The sequence below is a fragment of the Nerophis ophidion genome, linkage group LG25, assembly GCF_033978795.1.
Source record: "Nerophis ophidion isolate RoL-2023_Sa linkage group LG25, RoL_Noph_v1.0, whole genome shotgun sequence".
NCBI classification, from domain to species: domain Eukaryota; kingdom Metazoa; phylum Chordata; class Actinopteri; order Syngnathiformes; family Syngnathidae; genus Nerophis; species Nerophis ophidion.
The window spans coordinates 33,513,201-33,534,774 of NC_084635.1; the positions used below are offsets into that span (position 1 = coordinate 33,513,201).

The following is a 21,574-nucleotide window of genomic DNA, read 5'->3' on the forward strand; positions in this document are numbered from 1 at the left end:
TTGGGAATTTCAATCTTGAGTTTGAAGAAATATTTTACAAATATTCTTCGTAGAAAAAAACAGAAGCTAAAATGAAGAATTAAAATTAAAATGTATTTATTATTCTTTACAATAAAATAATACATTTACTTGAACATGGATTTACATTGTCAGGAAAGAGGAGGAAGGAATTTCAGAAAGACAATTTTAGAGAAAAAATCTCTGAAATTGTCTTTCTGAAAGTTAGAAGAAGCAAAGTAAAAAAATGAATGAATTTATTTAAACAAGTGAAGACCATCCCACTTAATCAGGACAAAAAAACAAAACTGTTTTTTCACATGGAAAAATTCCCTGTTTTTCAGAAATTCCAGGAAATCAACAATACCATTTCTCATTAAAAATATTTATTTATTCAACATTTCTCGACCGATTTGAAAAATTCCAACACCAACCATTAAGAACATTCACATATTTTTATCATTTTCAAAAAAAAAAAAAAAACTATTTTCCTGAAATTCCCAAATTTCCATGAAATTCTTATTGAAATGAATGGGACATTTTTTAAAGTTCTACAACTCCCACATTTTTTGGGGGGAGATTCAAACCATTCCAACTTTAAACTGTTCAGCTTATTTGAGAATCCCCACATTTCCCACAATACCAGGTTTTCCGGGACATTTTTCCCGTGCAAAATGAATTGAGCAATTTTTCAAAATTTCACCATTTCCACATTTTTCAACAGATTCAAACATTTCTACTTCCAACATTCATATTGCACATTAAAACTGTCCTTTTTAAAATAAAAATAAAAATTCCAGGAATTCCCAGAATTAACGTTTTTTTCCAAACTCGTTTTTCAGTCGACTACTCTTTCCCACATTGTTCAACCGATTCGAACCGTTCACCGTCAAACCATCCCACTTAATCAGGACAAAAAAACAAAACTGTTTTTTGAAATGGAAAAATTCCCGGTTTTTCAGGAATTCCAGGAAATCAACAATACCATTTCTCATTAGAAACATTTATTTATTCAACATTTCTCGACCGATTTGAAAAAATCCAAAACCAACCATTCAGAACATTCACATATTTGTATCATTTTCAAAACAAAATTCCCGATTTTGCGGAAATTCCCAAATTTTTATGAAATTCCAATTGAAATAAATGAGACATTTTTCAAAGTTCCACAACCCCCACATTTTTTATTTGGTTCAAACAGTTCCTACTTCAAAAAGTTCAGCCTGTTTGGGAATCCCCACATTTCCCACAATTCGAATTTTTCCGGGAGATTTTTCCCATTCAAAATAATTTCGCCATTTTACATAATTCCACCATTTCCACATGTTTTTAACAAATTCAAACCATTCAACCTTCAACATATTCGACTCATCTTGCACTTTCAAAATGCCATTTTTCAACTTCAAAAAAATTCCAGGAATTTTCAGAATTACCGTTTTTTTCCAAGCCTTTTTTCACCTTTTTTCTGTTGACTACTCTTTTTACATTTTTCAAGCCATTTGAACTGTTCCACCATCAAATCATCCCTCTTAATCAGGACAAAAAAAACAAACTGTTTTTTGACATGGAAAAATTCCCAGTTTTTCAGGAATTCCAGGAAATCAACAATACCATATCTCATTAGAAACATTTATTTATTCAAGATTTCTCGACAGATTTGAAAAATTCCAACACCAACCATTAAGAACATTCACATATTTTTATAATTTTCTCCCCAAAAAAATCCCTATTTTCCTGAAATTCCCAAATTTTCATGAAATTCCTATTGAAATGAATGAGACATTTTTCAAAGTTCCACAACTCCCACATTTTTTATTTGATTCAAAAAGTTCCTACTTCAAACAGTTCAGCCTATTTTGTAATCCCCACATTTCCTGCAATTCCACTTTTTCCAGGACATTTTTCCCATTCAAAATAATTTAGCCATTTTTCATAATTCCACCATTTCCACATGTTTTTAACAAATTCAAACCATTCCACCTTCAACATATTCGACTCATCTTGCACTTTCAAAATGTCATTTTTCAACTTCAAAAAAATTCCAGGAATTTTCAGAATTACCGTTTTTTTCCAAGCCTTTTTTCACCTTTTTTTCTGTTGACTACTCTTTTTACATTTTTCAACCCATTTGAACTGTTCCACCGTCAAATCATCCCTCTTAATCAGGAAAAAAAAAAACGGTTTTTTGACATGGAAAAATTCCCGGTTTTTCAGAAATTCCAGGAAATCAACAATACCATTTCTCATTAGAAACATTTATTTATTCAAGATTTCTCGACAGATTTGAAAAATTCCAACACCAACCATTAAGAACATTCACATATTTTTATCATTTTCAAAAAAAAAAAATCCCTATTTTCCTGAAATTCCCAAATTTCCATGAATTTCCTATAGAAATGGATGGGACATTTTTCAAAGTTCCACAACTCCCACGTTTTTTATTTGATTCAAACAGTTCCTACTTCAAACATCCATCCATCCATCCATTTCCTACCGCTTATTCCGTTTTGGGGTCACGGGGGGCGCTGGCGCCTATCTCAGCTATTTGGGAATCCCCATATTTCCCACAATTCCACTTTTTCCGGGACATTTTTCCCATTCAAAATAATTTAGCCATTTTTCATAATTTCACCATTTCCACATGTTTTTAACAAATTCAAACCATTCCACCTTCAACATATTCGACTCATTTTGCACTTTCAAAATGTCATTTTTCAACTTCAAAAAAATGTCAGAAATTTTCAGAATTACCGTTTTTTCCGACCCTTTTTTCTGTTGACTACGCTTTTTACATGTTTCAACCCATTTGAACTATTCCACCATCAAATCATCCCTCTTAATCAGGACAAAAAAAAACAACTGTTTTTTGACATGGATAAATTCTCGGTTTTTCAGAAATTCCAGGAAATCAACAATACCATTTCTCATTAGAAACATTTATTTATTCAATATTTCTCGGCCGATTTGAAAAATTCCAACACCAACCATTAAGAACATTCACATATTTTTTATCATTTTCAAAAAAACAAAACAAAACCCTATTTTCCTGAAATTCCCAAATTTCCATGAATTTCCTATTGAAATGAATGGGGCATTTTTCAAAGGTCCACAACTCCCACGTTTTTTATTTGATTCAAAAAGTTCCTACTTCAAAAAGTTCAGCCTATTTGGGAATCCCCACATTTCCCACAATTCCGCTTTTTCCGGAACATTTTTCCCATTCAAAATAATTTAGCAATTTTTCATAATTCCACCATTTCCACATGTTTTTAACAAATTCAAACCATTCTACCTTCAACATATTCGACTCATCTTGCACTTTCAAAATGTAATTTTTCAACTTCAAAAAAATTCCAGGAATTTTCAGAATTACCGTTTTTTCCAAGCCTTTTTTCACCTTTTTTTCTGTCGACTACTCTTTTTACATGTTTCAACCCATTTGAACTGTTCCACCGTCAAACCATCCCTCTTAATCAGGACAAAAAAAAACAACTGTTTTTTGACATGGAAAAATTCCCGTTTTTTCAGAAATTCCAGGAAATCAACAATACCATTTCTCATTAGAAACATTTATTTATTCAAGATTTCTCAACAGATTTGAAAAATTCCAACACCAACCATTAAGAACATTCACATATTTTTATCATTTTCAACAAAAAAAAAATCCCTTTTTTCCTGAAATTCCCAAATTTCCATGAATTTCCTATTGAAATGAATGGAACATTTTTCAAAGTTCCACAACCCCCACATTTTGTATTTGATTCGAACAGTTTAGCCTATTTGGGAATCCCCACATTGCCCACAATTCTACTTTTTCCTGGACATTTTTCCCATTCAAAACAATTTAGCCATTTTTCATAAATCCACCATTTCCACATGTTTTTAACAAATTCAAACCATTCCACCTTCAACATATTCGACTCATCTTGTACTTTCAAAATGTCATTTTTCAACTTCCAAAAAATTCCATGAATTTTCAGAATTACCGTCTTTTCCAAGCCTTTTTTCACCCTTTTTTCTGTTGACTACTCTTTTCACATGTTTCAACCCATTTGAACTGTTCCACCGTCAAATCATCCCACTCAATCAGGACAAAAAAACAAAACTGTTTTTTGAAATGGAAAAATTCCCGTTTTTTCAGGAATTCCAGGAAATCAACAATACCATTTCTCATTAGAAACATTTATTTATTCAACATTTCTCGACCGATTTGAAAAATTCCAAAACCAACAATTCAGAACATTCACATATTTGTATCATTTTCAAAACAAAATTCCCGATTTTGCGGAAATTCCCAAATTTTCATGAAATTTCTATTGAAATAAATGAGACATTTTTCAAAGTTCCACAACTCCCACATTTTTTATTTGGTTCAAACAGTTCCTACTTCAAACAGTACAGCCTGTTTGGGAATCCCCACATTTTCCACAATTTCACTTTTTCCGGGACATTTTTCCCATTCAAAATAATTTAGCCATTTTTCATAATTCCATCATTTCCACATGTTTTTAACAAATGCAAACCATTCTACCTTCAACATATTCGACTCATCTTGCACTTTCAAAATGTCATTTTTCAACTTCAAAAAAATTTGAACTGTTCCACCGTCAAATCATCCCTCTTAATCAGGACAAAAAAAAAAAAACTGTTTTTTGACATGGAAAAATTCCCGGTTTTTCAGAAATTCCAGGAAATCAACAATACCATTTCTCATTAGAAACATTTATTTATTCAACATTTCTCGGCCGATTTGAAAAATTCCAACACCCACCATTAAGAACATTCACATATTTTTATCATTTTCAAAAAAAAAAAATCCCTTTTTTCCTGAAATTCCCAAATTTCCATGAATTTCCTATTGAAATGAATTAGATATTTTTCAAAGTTCCACAACCCCCACATTTTTTATTTGATTCAAACAGTTTAGCCTATTTGGGAATCCCCACATTTCCCACAATTCCACTTTTTCCGGGACATTTTTCCCATTCAAAATAAATTAGCCATTTTTCATAATTCCACCATTTCCACATGTTTTTAACAAATTCAAACCATTCCACCTTCAACATATTCGACTCATCTTGCACTTTCAAAATGTCATTTTTCAACTTCCAAAAAATTCCGGGAATTTTCAGAATTACCGTTTTTTCCAACCCTTTTTTCTGTCGACTACTCTTTTCACATGTTTCAACACATTTGAACTGTTCCACCGTCAAATCATCCCTCTTAATCAGGACCAAAAAATTAAATTTTTTTTGAACTGGAAAAATTCCCGGTTTTCGCAAAATTCCACTAATTCAACAATACCATTTCTCATTCCGATCATATTTACATCTAACACAATTTCCCAACTCATATGTAAACGGGGTTTGTAAATCACACGCCCACTAAAAGTACGCACAACGTTTTAGCTTGCACAGGCTCTTCAGTTCCTGTTACTTGGGTCCTAGTGCATGGGTGTCAAACTCAGGCCCGCGGGCCAAATTTTGCCCGCCGTGTAATTTCAGTTGGCCCTTGAGGCAATATCAAATTAACATTAGAGCTGGCCCGCCGCTGTAACACCGCATTCATCACTAATACTCATACTCGTCAACCCTCCCGATTTTCCCGGGAGACTCCCGAAGTTCAGTGCCCCTTCCGATTTCCACCCGGACAATAATACTGGGGGCGGGCCGTAAAAGCACTGCCTTTGGCGTCGTCTTCATGTCTCCACGTCCGCTTTTCCTCCATACAAACAGCGTGCCGGCCCACTCACATAATATATGTGGCTCATACACACACACAAGTGTGTGCAAGGCATACTTGGTCAACAGCCATACAGGTCACACTGAGGGTGGCCGTATAAACAACTTTATCACTGTTACAAATATACGCCACAATGTGAACCCACAGCAAACAAGAATGGCAAACACATTTCGGGAGAACATCCGCACCGTAACACAACATAAACACAACTGAAGAAAAATACCCAGAATCCCTTGCATCACTAACACTTCCGGGATGCTACAATATACACCCCCGCTACCACCAAACCCGGCCCCAACTCAAACCCGCCGCCGAAAAGAGTTATTCAATTTGTATTGTTATTTTATTTGATATGCCATTACATTTTTTTAATTATTATTATTCAAAACTCGATTTTGCATGTCACTATAAAGTTATATAAGCCTTGCTTGGTCAATATTCAATGCAAAACCTATTCGGGTCCCTATTCAAGGATTAATTTGTTCAACCTCAGCCCGCTTTCTCTTTCAGTTTTAAATTTTGGCCCACTCTGTATTTGAGTTTGACACCCCTGTCCTAGTGGATCTCGTTCTTAGACTTTCAGCAGATATTCTCTGACCCGTAGGTGGTGAGCGAGCGGCATCTAACGAGCTGCCCGTTGGAGACCCGTGCTCTGATGTGACCATGGGGACATCATCAAGATTCATTTTCCCACTGAGTGGCTTTGCAAAGCAGCTCAAGCAGTAGATGGAAAAGAGCAGAATCCAATGCAACACACTGGAAGACACACACACACGCACACACACACACACATACACACATTTTTGTATTTGTTACCTTCTTGAGACCTAAGAAAAATGCCCACCTCTTAAGAACCAGCCTTTCTAGATATATAAAGAATTGTATTTACAACATTAATAATATATACAAACTATGTAAATGTAAAAAATCTTGTTATGAAAAATGAGTTGAAATTTCACAAGAAAAACATCGAATTTTGGCAGGATTATAATAAAAGTCATCATTTTAATCAACGCAAGACATTTGTGCGAAATTATGATAAAAGTTGGAATTTTACTCAACAGCAGTCGCTATTTTACAAGAAAAGCTTACAATTTTGGCAATTTTATGAAAAAAGTTGCAATTTTACTCGACAAAAGTCACAATTTTACTCAAAAAATTTCAAATGTTGGCAATATTATGATAACAATCGGAATTTTACTCGCCAAAATTATGACACGGGTTATAATTTTACTCCAAAAATGTCACTATTTTACAAGAACAACAAAAAAATTGGCGATAATGTGAAAAAAGTCAGAATTCTTTATGAGAAATGTCACCATTTTGCATGAAAAAGTATTAATTGTACATGAACAAGATAATAATTTTACAAGAAAATATTGCAATGTTTCAGAAACAGAAAGAATAAGAGAAGTTGTTCCCATTTTATAAGAAAAAACCTTATAGAATAGACTTTATTGTCATTATATTTGCATATAACGAGATTAAAGACTCCAATTTAAGGTGTGGTTGTGGGAACAAAAATGGGGTAAAATAAATAACACAAGAGATAATAAAGGAAAAAGTAACAATTGAAATAAACGGACTACTATACAATAAAAATAACAAGCATTCCTGTACAATATACAAAACACTATAGAAATACAAAATACTGTACAATATACAGAACAAGACAAGAGTACCGAAGTAATAAATAACAATCAGTGTCGGACGTATTGCAATCGAAGGGTAGTAAAAAGTCGACACATTGTGAGAAAAAGACTGCTTTTAGTTTTTTTTTGTATTTATTATTTTTTTTGTAATTGTTTTTTAATCTTCATGTTTTACTTCAAGTTAATACAGTATGTCTTTAACTTATTTATTTAGTTATTTTAATTATTTAGGCCAAACGGGACGCATTTCAAATTTTACACACACTTGTTATTTCATATGTTGACCAGAGGAGGAGCACTTTTTAAAGCGACACACAGTCAATGTGAAAAATCCCTCCTTTTTGGGAGCACCCTCATGTTGATGGATATCACCACAAATGAGACATTGTCTATTAGATGCAATGTTATTGGGACCATCATTTATGTCATCACTTCTTCACACCTCCTCATATGGAAGATACTTTTCCTTCATGTCTCAAGAAGGGTGAAAATACAAGAACACACACACACACACACACACACACACACACACACACACACACACACACACACACACACACACACATTCTTGTATTTGTTACCTTCTTGAGACCTAAGAAAAATGCCCACCTCTTTAGAACCAGCCTTTCTAGATATATAAAGAATTGTATTTACAACATTAATAATATATACAAACTATGTAAATGTAAAAAATCTTGTTATGAAAAATGAGTTGGAATTTCACAAGAAAAACATAGAATTTTGGCAGGATTATAATAAAAGTCATCATTTTACTCAACGCAAGTCAAAATTTTACGAGAAAAAAATTAAACATTCGTGCGAAATTATGATAAAAGTTGGAATTTTACTCAACAATAGTTGCAATTTTACAAGAAAAGCTTACAATTTTGGCAATTTTATGAAAAGAGTTGCAATTTTACTCGACAAAAGTCACAATTTTACTCAAAAAATTTCAAATGTTGGCAATATTATGATAACAATCGGAATTTTACTCGCCAAAATTATGACACGGGTTATAATTTTACTCAAAAAATGTCACTATTTTACAAGAACAACAAAACAATTGGCGATATTGTGAAAAAAGTCAGAATTCTTTATGAGAAATGTCACCATTTTTCATTAAAAAGTATTAACTTTACATAAACAAGATAATAATTTTACAAGAAAATATCCCAATGTTTCAGGAACAGAAAGAATATGAGAAGTTGTTCCCACCTTTATAAGAAAAAAACATTATAGAATAAACTTTGTTGTCATATTTGCATATAACCAGATTAAAGACTCCGATTTAAGGTGCGGTTGTGGGAACAAAACTGGGGTAAAATAAATAACACAAGAAATAATGAAGGAAAAAGTAACAATTGAGATAAACAGACTACTATAAAATTAAAATAACAAGCATTCCTGTACAATATACAAAACACTATAGAAATACAAAATAGTGTACAATATACAGAACAAGAAAAGAGTACCGAAGTAATAAATAACAATCAGTGTCGGACGTATTGCACTCGAAGGGTAGTAAAAAGTCGACACATTGTGAGAAAAACTGCTTTTAGTATTTTTTGTATTTATTATTTTTTTTGTAATTGTTTTTTAATCTTCATTTTTTACTTCAAGTTATTACAGTATGTCTTTATATACATATTTATTTAGTTGTTTTAATTATTTACACACACTTGTTATTTCATATGTTGACCAGAGGAGGAGCACTTTTAAAAGCGACACACAGTCAATTAGAAAAGTCCCTCCTTTTTTGGGAGCACCCTCGTGTTGATGGATATCACCACAAATGAGACATAGTCTATTAGATGCAATGTTATTGGGACCATCATTCATGTCATCACTTCTTCACACCTCCTCATATGGAAGATACTTTTCCTTCATGTCTCAAGAAGGGTAGACATACAAGAACACACACACACACATTATTTGCAGTCAAATTGTTTAATATTCAGTGTTGCATGAAGCGTGTGTGGTGTGTCCTGCAGAGTCATCATTTACTCACATTGTCAAAATGACCCAAGTCAAGTTCCACTTAAGGGGGAACAGTGACCTTTGACCCTGATTTAAAGGGCTCATATATAAAACATGTTTTGGTGTATTTGGCGCCCCCCTAAGTGCTGAATGTCTGAATAAGAGCAGTGAGGAGATATTTATGAATCAAGTCTGTCTTGTTCCAACAAGCCGTTTGAGATTTAACACCTGGTGTGACGTGACATCTCCTTACCTAACTGGTGTTTGTCGACATTTTCATTTTTGTAGCATTTTTTTACATTGGCGATGTGTGTGTGTGTGTACATATAATAAATGATAAATGTGTTGTACTTGTATAGCGCTTTTCTACCTTCAAGGTCCTCAAAACACTTTGACACTACTTCCACATTTACCCATTCACACACACATTCACACACTGATGGAGGGAGCTGTCATGCAAGGCGCTAACCACCACCCATCGTCTTGCTCAAGGATACAACGGACATGACGAGGTGGGGATTGAACCAGGAACCCTCGGGTTGTGCACGAGTTCAAACATAAATATATATATATATATATATATATACACATATGTATATATATATATATGTATATATATACATATATATATATATGAATATATATATATATATATATATATATATATATATATATATATATATATATATATATATATATTCATATATATATTTTTGAGTGTGTGTGTGTGTTTAAATATATATAAATATACATATATGCATGATTATATATATGTACAGCCCTTTGAGACACTTGTGATTTAGGGCTATATAAATAAACCTTGAATGATTGGTTGATATATGTGTATATAGATATATATATATATATATATATATATATATATATACATACACACTATATATTTATATATATGTATATATATTGTCAGGATTATTTGTTGTTGACGAACCCGAAGATGCAGAGACAGAGGCAGGCATAGAATATGAAAACAAGATTTAATTAAAACTAAACAAGAATAAACAAAAATGACGCAAGTGGGCGGAATAACAAACTAAGGGAGCTAGCACTGGAAGCCAGAAAACAAAAAGGAACTTTAGCATGGAAGCTAGTGGATAGCAAACAGAAAAACTGGAAATAACTAAAGCTAACAGAAACAGCTTACCGCTATGATGACCGGGACAAAATGTAGCATGACAGGTAGTAGCTGTAACCAAAACGACACGACAGGTAGCGCGACAAGGGTGATATGTGGCGACGACAATACAACCATCCAGCAACTGACACAAGACAACGCAGGTACAAAGAGGAGCAGGCTGATTGGCAACAGTGTGGCCAGGTGCCAATCAGCCGCAGCTGAGGAGGATATATATATATATATATATATATATATATATATATATATATATATATATATATATATATATATATATATGTATATGTATATATATATATATATATATATATATATATATATATATATATATATATATATATATGTATATGTATATATATATATATATATATATATACATATATATATATGTATATATATATATATATATATATATATATATATATATATATATATATATATATATATATATATGTGTGTGTATATATATATATATATATATATATATATATATATATATATATATATATATATATATATATATATATATATACACACACACGCTATTTTGCCGTGGTTTTGGAAGTAAAATATCGTTCTTTCTGCATTTTGGGGACACAACCTTCGCAGCAATGCTACCCAAACATGACAGTAAGTTGAGTTCCAGTAGATATATGACAGCAAATATATGACAGCAGATATAAATGACAGTTCATAATGTAACGTTAGCGATGTAGCATTGTAGCGACTTATTTGCGCCGGGCCCCATGTCATCCATGTTGCGGGAATAAACAAATGGAAAATGTCCATTAATGAACAACAAAGTGCTTCACATAAAAAAAAAGCATGTATTCCTAGCCCCTTCATGCTCCCTCTGTGATAAAAACCTACAGGCAAAATTCCCTAAAAGATGCCACAGTCAGGGAAATGCGTCAAAAAGATTTGCAAATTTATGTTTAATTTTTTTTTTTTAAACATGTTATTTTGCACAAAAAAGAATAATTGGTGCTACCGTTTTTTTTTTTTCTTTTTTTGTTAAAAAGTATGACGTTTGATTGAATACATATTGAAATAGTTTTAACAAAAGCAAGTGGAAATTATATTTATTGTGAATTATATTTATATAGCGCTTTTCTCTAGTCACTCAAAGTGCTTTTCCATAATGAAACCTAATATCTAAGTTACAGTGTGAAGCCCCGTGGGTTTTGTAGACCACCAGGAAGTGTTTTACATCTGCATTAATAGTCGTAATAGGACCCTTTTAGCCATGCTGTTGTTGGTGTAACGCAGGGGTCACCAACAGGTCGCCCGTAAGGACCAGATGAGTCGCCCGCTGGCCTGTTCTAAAAATAGCTCAAATAGCAGCACTTACCAGTGAGCTGCCTCTATTTTTTAATTGTATTTATTTACTAGCAAGCTGGTCTCGCTTTGCTGGACATTTTTAATTCTTAGAGAAACAAAACTCAAATAGAATTTGAAAATCCAAGAAAATATTTTAAAGACCTGGTCTTCACTTGTTTAAATAAATTATTTTATTTTTTTACTTTGCTTCTTATAACTTTCAGAAAGACAATTTTAGAGACGAAATATAACCTTAAAAATAATTTTTGGGTTTTTAAACACATATACCTTTTTACCTTTTAAATTCCTTCCTCTTCTTTCCTGACAATTTAAATCAATGTTCAAGTATTTTATTTTTTTTATTGTAAAGAATAATAAATACATTTTAATTTAATTCTTCATTTTAGCTTCTGTTTTATCGACAAAGAATATTTGTGAAATATTTCTTCAAACTTATTATAATTAAAATTAAAAAAAAAATTTCTGGAAAATCTAGAAAATCTGTAGAATCAAATTTAAATCTTATTTCAAAGTCTTTTGAATTTCTTTAAAAATAAATGTTCTGCAAAATCTAGAAGAAATAATGATTTGTCTTTGTTAGAAATATAGCTTGGTCCAATTTGTTATATATTCTAACAAAGTGCAGATTGGATTTTAACCTATTTAAAACATGTCATCAAAATTCTAAAATTAATCTTAATCAGGAAAAATTACTAATGATGTTCCATAAATTATTATTTTTTTTTTTTTCCAAAAGATTCGAATTATCTACTTTTTCCATTCATTTTTTTCGGTTGAATTTTAATTTTAAAGAGTCGAAATTGAAGATAAACTATGTTTCAAAATGTAATTTTCATTTTTTTCGTGTTTTCTCCTCTTTTAAACCGTTCAATTAAGTGTTTTTTTCATCATTTATTCTCTACAAAAAAACCCTTCCATAAAAGGTTTCCTTTTTTTTTCTTTTTTCTTTTTTTTTTTTGTTCTTCTTTGTCATGAAAAAGGGACGTTTTTGTCATGAAAAAGGGAGGTTTTTGTGGTTGGTGCACTAATTGTAAGTGTATATTGTGTTTTTTATGTTGATTTAATAAAAAGAAAAATAATGTTTTTTTTTTGTTTTTTTTAAATAAAAAATTATTCTGCGGCCCAGTACCAATTGGGCCACGGCCCGGTGGTTGGGGACCACTGCTTTACCGCATGCCTATGGTAAGCGCAGTAGTGAGAAGAGGTTTTAAATTAATTAGCGCCCGGGCGGCAATTCAAGGAAATACGGTTCTTTTGCAGAGACTATTAGGCTCTTACCTTTCTATTTACTCTTTGCACGCTTCCTAGTCACGTGATTGCCACAGTCCAATCAGCTGTAGTTGTATGCGGGTAGCAGGAAGTGACTGGTATGCTCTTGCTTTATTTACTCTTTGGGAGCTCTGCCACTCTCCCTTGTCACGTGACTGCCGCGGTCCAATCAGTGGTGCTTATAAGCCGGTAGCAGGAAGTAGCCAGGAAACAGGAAGTGACTTGAAGATAGATTGTATGTCTGCTTGAGGTAGGTTTTAAATCTCGGTTTCACCTGAAATATTGTGCTGACGGATTTTAAACTACATGCCTATTTGTAACTTTATAGAGCCGACTACCATTCTTTGTCATGAAGCTGTGTTTGACTGTAGAAGCTGAGTTGGTGAGTCCATATTTATGACAATAACACTTTAAGCAATCATATTTCTTCATTGCAACTGTCTTTGTGGCATTTTCTCAATCGTCCATATAAAAGGTTTATGACTTCAATTAATGATAACAATTGTGTATGGAATGTACTTTTAAATGTGTTTGGATCAGGGGTGTCCAAAGTGCGGAACGGGGGCCATTTGCGGCCCGCAGGTCATCTTTTAACGGCCCCATGGCACATTTTGAAAAATACTATGAAAAAAATAAAAAGTGGTATAAAAGAGCAAACAGGTGAAATGTAACAAGAACATGTTGCAATGTTGCTATTTATTTATTTAAAAAAAAAGAAAAAATAGTGAATTACAATCAATTATGAATTATTGACCAATTCAAAGCTCCAATTACGTCCCATTAAATATTCCACTTTGAGATATTTTTGCGGGCAAATGTTGGATATTTTGTGTTTCCCATATAAAAAAAACAGATTTTTTTTTTTTTTTTTTTTTTAAAGGGGAACATTATCACAATTTCAAAAGGGTTAAACAAAATAAAAATCGGTTCCCAGTGGCTGGTTGTATTTTTTGAAGTTTTTTTCAAAATTTTACACCTCCCAGAATATCCCTAAATAAAGGTTTAAAGTGCCTTATTTTCGCTGTCTTCGAAACCACTATCCATTTCCCTGTGACGTCGTACAGTGCTGCCAATACAAACAACATGGCGGTTAGCACAGCAAGATTCAACAGATTACGCATGTATTGAAACAGATGGTCGGAGTATGGAGGCAGATAGCGAAAACGAAATTGAAGAAGAAATTGAAGCTATTGAGCGAATAGCTATTGACGCTATTCGGCCATAGCGTGGGTGTACCTAATAAAGTGGCCCATAGCATGTCTGCCTTATTAGCATCGCCGGTAAAATGTGCGGACCAAACGATCAGGACTTTCGCGTCTTGTGACACTGGAGCAACTTAAATCCGTCGATTGGTAAGTGTTTGTTTCGCATTAAATGTGGGTATCTAGTTTCAAATGTACGTAGAGCTAGCGTAAATAGCATGTTAGCATCGATTAGCATAGCATTTTAGCATCGATTAGCTGGCAGTCATGCCGCGACCAAATATGTCTGATTAGCACATAAGTCAACAACATCAACAAAACTCACCTTTGTGATTTCGTTGACTTAATCGTTGCAAATGCATCTGCAGGTTATCCATACATCTCTGTGCCATGTCTGTCTTAGCATCGGCGGTCAAATGTGAAGACATTCAATGGGGGTCTGGCGGCAGATTTCATGCCAGTGGTGCAACTTGAATCCCTCCCTGTTAGTGTTGTTACACCCTCCGACAACACACCCACCAGGCATGATGTCTCCAAGGTTCCAAATAATAGTTGAAAAAACGGAAAATAACAGAGCTGAGACCCGGTGTTTGTAATGTGAAAATGAATATGGCGGGTGTGTTACCTCGGTGACGTCACGTTTTGACGTCATCACTAAAAGACCGATAAACAGAAAGGCGTTTAATTTGCCAAAATTCACTTGTTGAGAGTTCGGAAATCGGTTAAAAAAATACATGGTCTTTTTTCTGCAAAATCAAGGTAAATATTGACGCTTACAGGGGTTTGGTGATAATGTTCCCCTTTAAAGAAAACATTAAAAAAAAACAAAAAAAAAAAACTTATAATTGACGGATAGATCTGAAGTTGATCTCAAGACCATTGTGTTAAAAGTAAACAGTAAAAAAATATATATAATTTATTTTTTACAACTTCAATGAGTAGGACCCTCTTGGATCAGTGTGTTTTGTTTTTAAGTGTGATTGCACAAAAAATAATAGTGGATTAAAATCAATGGTGTTTTGAGTTGTTGACCTTTTTCCGGCTCCAATTATTATATAACAGGGGTGTCAAACTCAAATACAGAGTGGGCCAAAATTTTAAACTGAACAAAGCCGTGGGCCGAGCTTGAACAAATTAACCTTTTAATAGGGACCCAAACAAGTTTTGCATTAAATATTGACCAAGCAAGGCTTATATAACTTTAGTGACAAGCAACATCCAGTTTCAAATAATAATAATTAAAAAATATCAATAGCATATCAAATTAAATAAAAACACAAATTTAATGCCTTTTTTCGGCGGCGGGTTTGAGTTGGGGCGGGGTTTGGTGTATATTGTAGCGTCCTGGAAGAGTTAGCGATGCAAAGGGTTCTGGGTATTTGTCTGGTTGTGTTTATGTTGTGTTACGGTGCGGATGTTCTCCCGAAATGTTTGTCATTCTTGTTTGCTGTGGGTTCACAGTGTGGCGCATATTTGTAACACTGTTAACCTTGTTTATACGGCCACCCTCAGTGTGACCTGTATGGCTGTTGACCAAGCATGCCTTGCATACACTTGTGTGTGTGTATGAGCCGCATATATTATGTGAGTGGGCCGGCACGCAGTTTTGTATGGAAGAAAAGCAGACGTGGCGACATGTAGAGAACGCCAAAAGCAGTGATTTTACGGCCCGCCCCCAAAATTATTGTCCGGGTGGAAATCGGGAGAGGCACTGAACTTCGCGGAGTCTCCCGGGAAAATCGGGAGGGTTGATGAGTAAGAGTATTAGCGGTGAATGTGGTGTTACAGCGGCGGGCCAGCTCTAATAATAATTTGATATTGCCTCAAGGGCCAAATGAAATTACACGGCGGGCCAAATTTGGCCCGCGGGCCAGAGTTTGACACCTATGGTATATAATCTCAAACATTCTGCTTAAAAATGTTATTGGGTGAAAATAATGCATAGTTTGTATTTTTTTTTTTTTTTCAATAAAAGACATGGTTTTCTTTGACAAAAAGAGCATACGATTTAAATTTTTAAAAACGTCACATTGACAAATAGACCTAATGTTGATCTAGAGATTTAAAACTCGAATAATAATAATAATACTGAATAATGACACATTTTTAACATTTTTATGTTTACCAAAACCCTTTGGGATCAAGCCTGAGTGGAGGCCTAAATGTATATTTTTTTATACAGATATTGTATTGTTTTTTAAAATAAATGGCCTCGGCTTGCTTTGATTATTCAGTGTGCGGCCCTCAGTGGAAAAAGTTTGGACACCCCTGGTTTAGTTAATAAACGTGTTTATTGCACTGACTGCTTTGTATTGGTCATAATTATGCTGCTAATGGTTATTTTAGCAATTTATTGCATATTGTGATTCTGATATGTATGTTGATTTATCTTGCACAATATTGAGGAAATAACTAGGAATATTGTGTGTGTATGTATATATATATATATATATATATATATATATATATATATATATATATATATATATATATATATATATATATATATATGTATATATGTATATGTATATATATATATATATATATATATATATATGTATATATATGTATATGTATATATATATATATATATATATATATATATGTATATATATGTATATATATGTATATATATGTATATGTATATGTGTATATATATACATATATGTATATGTGTATATACATACATACATATAAGTATATACACACATACATATATATGTATGTGTGTATATATATATTATGAATACTAACAATATATTATTGAATAATATATGATGAATACTTGATAATGCAATTTGTGTTATTTCATGAAGATTATGTGTGTATACATGGAATATAAGAATAGTTCTGGCTCTTACACAGGCCAGGCTTCTCTTTTTTGATGGCGACCCAAGGAAAAGACTCATCTAGTCCAGGGGTAGGGAACCTATGGCTCTAGAACCAGATGTGTCTCTTTTGATGACTGCATCTGGCTCTCGGATAAATCTGAGCTGACGTTGCTTAACACGATAAGTAATGAATAATTCCACTTGTAATCACAGTTTTAAAAATAACGTTCAAAATATAAAACATTCTCATGCTTTTTTTATGTTCAAGAAGTTGCGTTAATGGTAAGAAGTCATTTATTTATTATTGGTTAGTGAGGGGCTTGCCTTCCTGGGGGTTCTTCAGACCACCAAGAGTCTGTTTTAGGGTTACAATATTGTTTTATTTTAGTTTTCTTTCCAGCAATTGTCTTTTTCTCTTTCGTCCTCACTCGCGCTCTGGCTCCAGCCCCAACCCCGTCTCTCCTCCTGGCTGCTGCTTATAACAGAGCGACAGGTGATTAGATAAAAAGGCCCACGTTGGCCTTCTATGCAACTGTCGCTGATTTCGAGGCCGGTCCTGGCAACATCCCACTTTGCTGCAGGCCACGCCCCCTCCACAGTTAACTTCAGAATAACAATGTTAATACAAAGAATACGAGAAATATTATACTCTGGAAATGTTGGTCTTACTTAAAAATGCACGCCTTTAGTTGTGTTCAGTGTTAAAAAATTTTTTATATGGCTCTTAGGGAAATACATTTTAAAATATTTGGCTTCTTGGCTCTCTCAGACAAAAAGGTTCCCGACCCCTGATCTAATCCAAGGATCGGTTTTGGAAGATTCCAGCCAGGAACCTCACCACCTGCTCTGTCTGGACTGGTAGGAGGCTCTCCAGCCAACCCTTTACTATTTTCACCTTTACCTGCAGCACATGGACTGTACTGCCGTCCTTTTTTTTCCTAAGAACTATTAAAGTCCTACTGAAAGCCACTACTACCGACCACACAGTCTGATAGTTTATATATCAATGATGAAATATTAACATTGCAACACATGCCAATACGGCCGGTTTAGTTTACTAAATTGCAATTTTAAATTTCCCGCCAAGTGTCCTGTTAAAAACGTCACGGAATGATGACGCTTATATTGACGCGTGCTTGTGATGTTATTGGTCGTAGCGGACATTTTATCCCAGCACTACACACAGCTAAAAATCGTCCGATTTCATCGCATAATTACACGGTATTCTAGACATCTGTGTTGCTGAATCTTTTGCAATTTGTTCAATTGATAATGGAGACGTCAAAGAAGAACGATGTTGGTGGAAAGCGGTGTATTTCCGCTGGCTGTAGCAACACAAACACAGCCGGTGTTTCCTTGTTTGTTGTGAAGCTTTAATATGGAACCGAGCAGTGAAGCGAACATGGTTCTCTACTACATATCAACCGGCAGGTTGCGGTGAGAAAATGGTGGTAATAAGTCGGCTCTTACCGTAAACATGAACGGAGCTTGTGTCGTTCTTCCTGCACCTGACAAAGAGGCAGCCGCGACTTTCTTGGCTCCTCCATGGCTTCCCTCAGAGACACTGGCGGTCACTACACCCTTCCGACTTTCAGGTATGACTATATAAGCTCACTAAAACACCAGTAACACAATAAGCAGATAAGGGATTTTCCAGAAATATCCTAGTAAATGTGTCTAATAGATAGTACTTTATTTATTCCGTCAGGAAAATTACAATTTTCAGCACAATCCCATTCAAGATCAGACAAACATTACAGGGAGACAGAACAGGATCGCTGACGGGTCTGCCGGCTTCCAGCGCCCCTTACAAAAAAGATGACATACAGGTAAACAAGGCGGGTGGTGGGGTGGAAGAAAAAAATAGAAGATTAAAATAAAATTTAAAAAATCGGTCTTAGCCTAGGTCCTGGAGTGGGGGTGCAGACTGAGGCCAAGGGGGAAAAAAAAATAAATAATAATAATAATAATAACATAGCGACTTGTCCAGGGTGTACCCTGCCTTCCGCCCGATTGTAGCTGAGATAGGCGCCAGCGACCCCCGCGACCATAAAAGGGAATTAGCGGTAGAAAATGGATGGATGGAACATCTGAATTGCTCCCACTGCCTTCGTCTTTTTTTTCTTCTAGTCCTTCACTCTCACTATCCTCATCCACAAATCTTTCATCCTCGCTCAAATTAATGGGGCAATTGTCGCTTTCTCGGTCCGAATCGCTCTAGCTGCTGGTGGCCATGATTGTAAACAATGTTCAGATGTGAGGAGCTCCACAACCCGTGACGTCACGCGCACATCGTGTGCTGCTTCCGGTACAGGCAAGGCTTTTTTATTAGCGACCAAAAGTTGCAAACTTTATCGTGGATGTTCTCTACTAAATCCTTTCAGCAGAAATATGGCAAAATGATCAAGTATGACACATAGAATGGACCTGCTATCCCCGTTTAAATATGAACAACTCATTTCAGTAGGCCTTGTAGCATCAGCTGAGATTTAAACAAAATCCAGAGACACTGATTAGTTTAAATGGAATTGTATATTTCTATTTAGTACTTATGTTTTTTTCTTCAAATTGCTTTCATGTTGAATGGCCATTTAACCCATTGTGTGTTTATATCTGCTGTCCATCACTAATTCTCTAATACACGATGTCAACCAAACTACAATTCAAGCTCTGCTCTCTCTCTACGAGTTGAAGTGAAGTGAATTATATTTATATAGCGCTTTTTCTCTAGTGACTCAAAGCGCTTTACAAAGTGAAACCCAATATCTAAGTTACATTCAAACCAGTGTGGGTGGCACTGGGAGCAGGTGGGTAAAGTGTCGTGCCCAAGGACACAACGGCAGTGACTAGGATGGCGGAAGCGGGAATCGAACCTGCAACCCTCAAGTTGCTGGCACGGCCGCTCTACCAACCGAGCTAAAACTAGTCTTCTGTTTGTAGCCCATAACACCCTATATATATATATATATAATGTGTGTATATGTGTATATATATATATATATATGTATATGTGTGTATATATATATATGTGTGTATATATATATATTGCATTGATTTGTAGCACGTATAGGTTACATTACACATGCATTAGATATAAAAAAATATGATACATAACACCCCAATTTTATTCATAAGAGCATGATATTTTGCTACTTCACACAAATCCTGCCCAAGACCGTGGGACTCTGCAGGCTTGGCAATAACTGGAGTAGAATGGAAAACAATAATACAAATAAAGCCCCAGGTGAGAATGAAAGGTGGAAACAGGCTAGGAAACGTTACGTTTCTCCCCAGTTTAAAGGAAGACTGCACTTTTTTTGTTTTTTTTTGCCCACCATCCACAATCTCTCTGTGAGACAAGAACAAACATGTGTTTCCCTTCCGTCTGCATTCTAAATAATAACAAAATGCATGTAAGTGGCGGCTTACGATGCAGGTCGTTTTTGGTCCGGAGGACACAGTTTCCAAAAACATTGTGAAATGTGGACTCCTCAGACCACAGAACACTTTTCCACTTTGCATCAGCCACGCTGTGGTAACACGTGGTGTGGGAGGGGGCGTGGCCTGCAGAGGAGCGGGGCGTGGCCTGCAGAGGAGCGGGGCGTGTCATTACCGGCTTTGAGATTAACGGCAGGTGCGTGTATGACACAGCTGTGAGTCTAAACAGCAGTCGCTCTGTTAAAGGCAGCAGTCGGGAAGGAGAAAGGGCTGCTGTTGTTGGTGATGGCGGTAGATGACGCATGAGTAAGAGCGAGAACAAGACAGGCGACACTCTGGGAGAAACCATTCATGTGCTTGAGCGAGAAGCAGAAGACGGACACAACCCGATGGCTGAAAAGCAAGACGAGAGACATTTATTGAAAAATGAATCCTTGTATCAAACCATGCAAGCTGCTGTCATGTCGGTAACTGGAGGTCTGAGGAACCCGGAAGCAAGAGGCTTCCACACGTGGCTTGGCATTGTCTTGCTGAAATAAGCAGGGGCGTCCATGAAAAAGACGGCGCTTAGATGGCAGCATATGTTGTTCCAAAACCTGTATGTACCTTTCAGCATTAATGGTGCCTTCACAGATGTGTAAATTACCCATGCTTTGGCCACTAATACACCCCCATACCGTTACACATGCTGCCTTTTACACTTTGCACCTACCACAGTCCGGATGGTTCTTTTTGTCTTTGGTCCGTAGGACACGGCGTCCACAGTTTTAAAAAAACAATTTGAAATGTGGACTCGTCACACCACAGAACACTTTCACACTTTTTATCAGTCCTTCTTAGATGAGCCTGGGCCGGGTGTTGTTGATAAATGGCTTTGGCTTTGCATAGTAGAGTTTTAACTTGCACTTACAGATGTTGCGACGCACTTTAGTTACTGACAGGTGGTTTTCTGAAGTGTTCCTGAGCCCATGT

The 21,574-nt window shown here is 35.0% G+C and overlaps 1 long non-coding RNA gene across 1 annotated transcript; it reads left to right on the forward strand.

Moving 5' to 3' along the window:
- The first annotated feature begins 13,347 nt into the window (after nt 1-13,347).
- Nucleotides 13,348-20,967, forward strand: LOC133543192 (uncharacterized). The gene is made up of 3 exons (XR_009804340.1): nt 13,348-13,381; nt 13,460-13,513; nt 20,849-20,967. It is a non-coding gene; the product is annotated as an uncharacterized LOC133543192 (long non-coding RNA).
- The last annotated feature ends 607 nt before the right edge of the window (nt 20,968-21,574 follow it).